At 40.1% G+C, this 6,000-nt stretch overlaps 1 protein-coding gene across 1 annotated transcript in view; it reads left to right on the forward strand.

The window, feature by feature from the left end:
• ERC2 (ELKS/RAB6-interacting/CAST family member 2) overlaps nt 1–5,691 on the forward strand; it is a 982,831-nt gene extending 977,140 nt beyond the window's left edge. The window contains exon 20 of the mRNA XM_053669554.1: nt 2,788–5,691. The gene's annotated coding sequence lies outside the window, so the exon portion shown is untranslated. The remainder of the gene's footprint in view (nt 1–2,787) is intronic.
• The last annotated feature ends 309 nt before the right edge of the window (nt 5,692–6,000 follow it).

Raw genomic sequence — 6,000 nt, forward strand, 5'->3', positions numbered from 1 at the left:
CAGGAAAGGTTTCTCAAGAAGACATGACATCTAAACTGAGATTGATTAGTAAGTAGGAATCAATCAGGTAAAGGGTTGGGATAATGCACATCAAACAGAAAGAAAAGATGGTGAGGTGGAGAGAAAAAGAAAGCATTAGGACAGCAGAAGCAAGTTCAGCAGAGGCGGAACATGGAGCACGTTGCTGGAGAGAGAGAGGCCAGATGGGCCTGGAGTCCATCTTCCACCCGAGGACAGTGGGATTGTATGTGAGGGTTGTAAACGTGGAATGCAAGATGAAGTTGCGGTCGTCACTGAAGTAGCACTGTTGTCTGCACTGGGTGAGAATACAGAGTCCAGTGCTGTAAGATAGGATGGGCCAGCTGCGACTATCCAGGTGAGGGAGGACTGGCCAGAGATTTTCTCACAGTGTGTAGCTCTTTGCTGAAAGCCAGGATTCCTTTTTTAATTTTTTTAACCGTGTGCATATTTGCCCCTCAACAAGGGGTCATCTGCATTTCCAAGAGCTGACCATGTCCCTAGAGATTCTTTCTCTTGAATCCATTTAGGGCTTCTGGCTAACGGATTGTCTGATTGAAGGACACTGTTTGAGACTTCTTTTGCCACAGCATAAACCTTATCCCCAAACAATGCACTGCCTTGTGACCTGTTGCCTAGCTGCAAATCTTTCTCTCAACTGAGTAAATGATTGTTCTTTGCTACTTTATCTTGAAAAAAACATCAAGGCCATCGAACATTCACTGTAATTATTTTTCACTCATTTCCCCATCAGTTAAACACAACTGGTGCATTTTGGTACTACTTTGGGTTTCTCTTTCCCTTTTAATCAGGTGGCCTTTTAATATATTGGTCAGCCTTTTAAAAGGATGATTAAGAAATGCTTAATGCACAAAAGAATTAGAGCTATGCACAGCTCACGAAGCAGAAAGCGTGCTCTGACTTACAATTTTCATACGAAGTTTGCAGGGATTTTATGTGCCGGAATGAGTAATACGATCTCCTCTAGGAACTCCCTAGCTTTCTGGCTCTGCAAAAGTCATTTTTTTTTTGCCCTGATTCAAGTTTCTTAACCAGAAGAGTTACACCAAACTCCTCAGAGTATGAATTAGCAGAGTTCATCCAAGCCACATATTGCATTAACACTGTTTAATGATGGCTTGAAATAACGGCCTACCTGGGCAGACACCGGGATCTTTGGCACACTCATTAGTCAGTGTGACTTGAGAAGTGCTGTGTATCAACCACCAAATCAGACAGCTCAGGCTGTATATAAAAAATGGCTCACACGTGTGTGAGTGTGTGCGTGTGTTTGATCTTTCCCCTCCCTGCCATATTCCCCAGATAGCTGCACTATTGCCATATGCCCGGAAACTCCCAAAGTATTCATTCAAAGGCCATATGTGAATGATAATGATGCAGATGCACAAAGCTGAGCATCAGCAGGGAAGAGAGTCATCATTTGAAAGGTCACTGTGGGATGGTGCTCTCTTCTTACCCATTGTACTCTTTCTTTCCAGACTGCAGTTGTTTCCACACTCAGGGCCTCTTGCCAGGACAGTGAGAAAACCCGAGGTGCTCTGGGTACCTGTTCCCCAGAGCAGGAAACATGCAAATGCATGCTGCTGCATTTAGGGTTGAGTTTAAGCTTATACACAGGCCTTTGGATGTGGAGATGAAAGCCAACTTTGTTTCACTTTGCTCTACTTAAAGAGATGCCAATATTCTTTATTATATTATATTTTTATTGTGGTAAAATATACATAAAATTTACCATTTTAACCAACTTAAAGTATACAATTTAGTAGCATGAAGCACATATGCAGAATTGTACAACCAATGCTACTCTCCATTTCCAGAGCTTTTTTATAACTGCAAACAGAAAATCTATGCCCACTCAGCAGTACCTCCTCATTCTCCCCTGGAGCCCTGGTATTCTCTAATCTATTTTCTGCATCCATGACTTTGTTCCAGATATTTCATGTAAGCGTAATCATACAGTATTTGTCCTTTGGTGTCCAGTTTATTTCACTTAACATGTCATCAAGTTTCGTGCGTGTTGTAGCATGTGTCAGAAATTCCTTCCTTCCTGGGACTGAACCATGTTCCATGGTGTGTATATACGACCTTTCATTTCATTCTGAGTGCTGATGGACACGCGGAAGTTGGTTCTGGCTTTTGATTACTGTGAATAATGCTGCCGTGAACACTAGTGTACCTGTTGGTGTCCCTGCTTTCCCTTCTTCTGGGTATATACCTGGCTGTGAAATTGCTGGGCCCAGTATTCTTTAAATTGTTGCACATGGTTTGTAAGTGAAATGTTAAGTTTTCTCACCAGAAAACTTAAAGTGTTGACTGCCTTTAACTCTCTAATTTCTATAAAGTCAAGTTAAAAATGATTTATAAACCATATTCATTATAAAAGTGTGGAGAGAAAAAAAGTGACATGTAATTTGATCACATAGGAATAATCACTGGAACATTGTGGCATCTTTCCTTTCAATTTCTTTTTGCATATCAGGAGACAGCTGAAACCTATATTTACATCTTTTGAAAAAGACTCCTTTTCAAATGTGTTTGCAGGACACAATTTAATTTTCTGTCCACTTTATCCTTACTATATGCTCTCTCCTCATTGCTACCGTCTCCCTTCGCCAATCCCAACCAACCCTAACCAAGAGAGTGGTGGGGGGTCAGTGCAGGGGAGGGAGGTGAGGAGCCTCTGTGAGAATTATCCCCAGTACCACTGCCAGGTCCTGGGATGCTAAATGATGTGCTTTCTTGTTGCAGCTATCAGAAGGGCTGACTAAAGGGAAAACTCAGCTCTGCAGCAATATTCTGATAATCTATTGCAGTGTGGCTCACATCACCGTCCATCACCACCTGGAATGCTCATCGGGACTGAAGAGGAGTCTCACTTCCATTACTGAGCACGATTCTGTTCTACCTGATATTTCCTTCATCATCTCATGTCGCTCCATTGGTTGGAAGGAAGAATGTGGCAGAGGAGAAAAGTGTTAGATCTTCCTTTTTTTTTTTTTTTGGCCAGGATTTGGGCATTTAAAGTTGGATCATCTCTTCTGAATGTCATTATTTGATAACATTTTATTTATGTTACTTCAACATCATTGACTAAATTTTGAATTCCACGGGATTTCAACTGTGAATTCAGCTTCTACTGGACAACTAGCTTCATCTCCAGTTTTTCTGCTGGTTCAGTCTAAGTGGTCATTCCTAAATGCACTAGATTATCAAAAGGTATGAATTCTGTGAGTGAGTGAGTGAGTGAGTGGTGTTGGCAGTGTTTGTATATCAAGATGCATGGAGTGTTTGACAAAGAAACCAAAACACCAAAAATGGCGAGCCTTTACCCTCCTCTATTTCTTTAATCTGCTGTTCAAAGAACCACATTTTGATGGTGTAACCAGTAGTTACCTCTGGGCCAGGTTGGAAATGAAATCAATTTTTTAAACCACTAATACTTGCCAAGAAATCGCCTTATGAGAACATGGTGTGTGTCTCTGACAATGTGTGGCACATCTAAATTGATCATTCATGATTTTATCGACCCTGTTTCTGTACTGGAGAGTGGCAAAAGCCTGAGGCACCTGCCTAGTTCTGTTCTGCGTGCTCCATGCACCCCCGCGGCTCGGGAATGGCCAAGCCTCAGACTCTTACTATTCCCGTACGTTCAGGTCTCCATGAAGAAGCTGGGACTCATTCTCATTTCCAGATCCAAATGCTGTGCAAACAGTGTGAGCTTAGTAGATCTTCTGTAAATGAAAGGTCATTTCTCAATTTTTAAAAAATGTCTCCAACATGGATTCCAATGCATTTTCAGCATCAAACATGAAAACATTGATGAATGAGAAATAATCACAAAAGCTGTGTATCTGTATATAGCTCTACAACATGTTTGTGGGCACAGAGTCATTATTTAAAGCACATGCCAGGAAAAGAGACCAAATTTTGAGGTCTTTTACATACAGTGACATGGTACTAAGGAGAACTAAACTCCTACTGCTTCCTCTGAAGATTAAAAAGAAATTAAAGTGTTATAACTTCATAAAACTCATGACCAAGTCTGGCAAACATGTGCAACTCTTGTATTGATCCATTTTTTTCTTTGTCAATGGAAGAAACCCTTCCACGTGTATGCAAGTGGGAGATGAAAATCTGCATTTTTAAAGGACAAACAGTGAATTTAAGCATGAGTGGCCTTAATAAATATAATTGTCTTTCTTTGCTGCTGTGGAAAGGATTCTAAACAGATGTTTCTGAAGTCTTGCATTGAATTTAGTTGTTATTATTACTTTTTCAAATGTTGGTGCAATTAACTGGACCTCTCCCGTGAGCCATAGAGATATTTGAAGACACCTTATTTGTCAGGAAAGACGAAACTGTGTCTGAGTTGCACTGTTCATCCTTGGTGCATTAGGAGTAATCTATTCAAGCAGGTTTCTTGCTTCTGGCTTTGTTCTTGTTCTAAGTATAGTGAGCTCTGTAAAGCTTATGTGTTGCATAAACCATCCAAATACATTCATGTTTTAAAAGTTTGTCCTTTAACTATCAACGGGGTATAGGTCTTGATTGGAAAAACGAGCAGAACTCTTTGCACATGTATTTAGCACATTTTGACACAATGTTGCACTGAAAACCCAGGTCACAAATGTGGCCCTATGAACGGTTTGGAAGTCCTCACATAGATGGTCCTCACTGCCTCTTACAGCCAAGTCCTGACCTGATCTCTGCAACTGAAGACTTGAAGTAGGAAGTGGAAGATCCACTAGGGAAATAGGGTCCTTGAAACAGACAAAAGCATACTGTTAGCTATTTCTAAGTATGTGCCAATTTCATTACAGCTATTGTTTGGGGAACCATTTTTGCCCCACTTGTGTTTATTAAAAATATTACTGATCTTACCTTTATGGGGGGTATATCATTTAGCCCCTGGAAAATTAAATTCTGTCTAACATAGCATCTCTTCCCATTTCATGTAACATTCCTGATGTTTGGAGGTCACAAAAATTCTCTTTTAATATATTAAAAATAGTCTCTGGGTTTACGACAAACACTGTGATGTTGGGAAGACACTTCCTTTGTGCAAACTTTAGTAGGTCACCCTCTAATCATAATGAAGTTGGAAATAAAAGAAGTTGAGGCTAACGGTTGGGAGAAGGTGGTCTTCTCGCCTTGTGCAAAAGCAGGCTTGTCCTTTATACCCGATTTGATTTCCTTGTACAGTCTCGATTTTGTATTTAATGATTTTTTGTGTATCCAGTATGCACGTGAACAGCGTGTCAACTTTCATTTGGAAGTGGGTTTCAACTTACTTTTTAAACAGTGTTTATGACAAGACCTCAGCTGTGTTGACATAAGTTCTATCTGAGATGTTTCTGTGTCGAGTGGCGTTTGAATGCTGCCAGGGGTCAGTGTATCTAATTCCCAGAGACCCTCGTTTGATAGTGCTTCTTGTAATATTTCTTCAAGTGAGTGGCATGTGGGTTGTGATATTGACTATGTGATTATGGACTTTGATAGGAAATAAATAACTAAATAAAACTAAGGAACCCTCAGAAACTACCAGTGGGCATGTATTAGCCAGTCATTGTAACCTCTTGTCTAGTAGAAGTACAATGTGCAAGATATGTACAGTTCATAAATTTGTTATCATGTGTATGAGAAGTACTTTGTGCTGATCGCCTTATTTATATTCATCAAATAAACTTTGTTTCTTTCTGAAGTGAGTTCATTCTATCTCTAATAAATGTTCCAGTTGTGGTGGTTTCTAATGTTTTTTTTGGGGGGGGGGCAGTGTGGGGTCATGGGTCTCCATTTGAAGAACCTATGGACTTGAAGAAAAGAAAGGAAAAGGAAAGTTAGGAACTAACTTTACCAGAACAGCCAAGGTATAAATTTCTCTGTATGCATTGCTGAATATAGAGATTAGGATTAAAAAATTGAGTCATTGAATGTATCTCCCTTCTTCCTTCTCTCCCTCCT

This window comes from Artibeus jamaicensis, unplaced genomic scaffold, assembly GCF_021234435.1.
Source record: "Artibeus jamaicensis isolate MK-2021 breed Jamaican fruit bat unplaced genomic scaffold, CSHL_Jam_final contig_519, whole genome shotgun sequence".
NCBI lineage: Eukaryota > Metazoa > Chordata > Mammalia > Chiroptera > Phyllostomidae > Artibeus > Artibeus jamaicensis.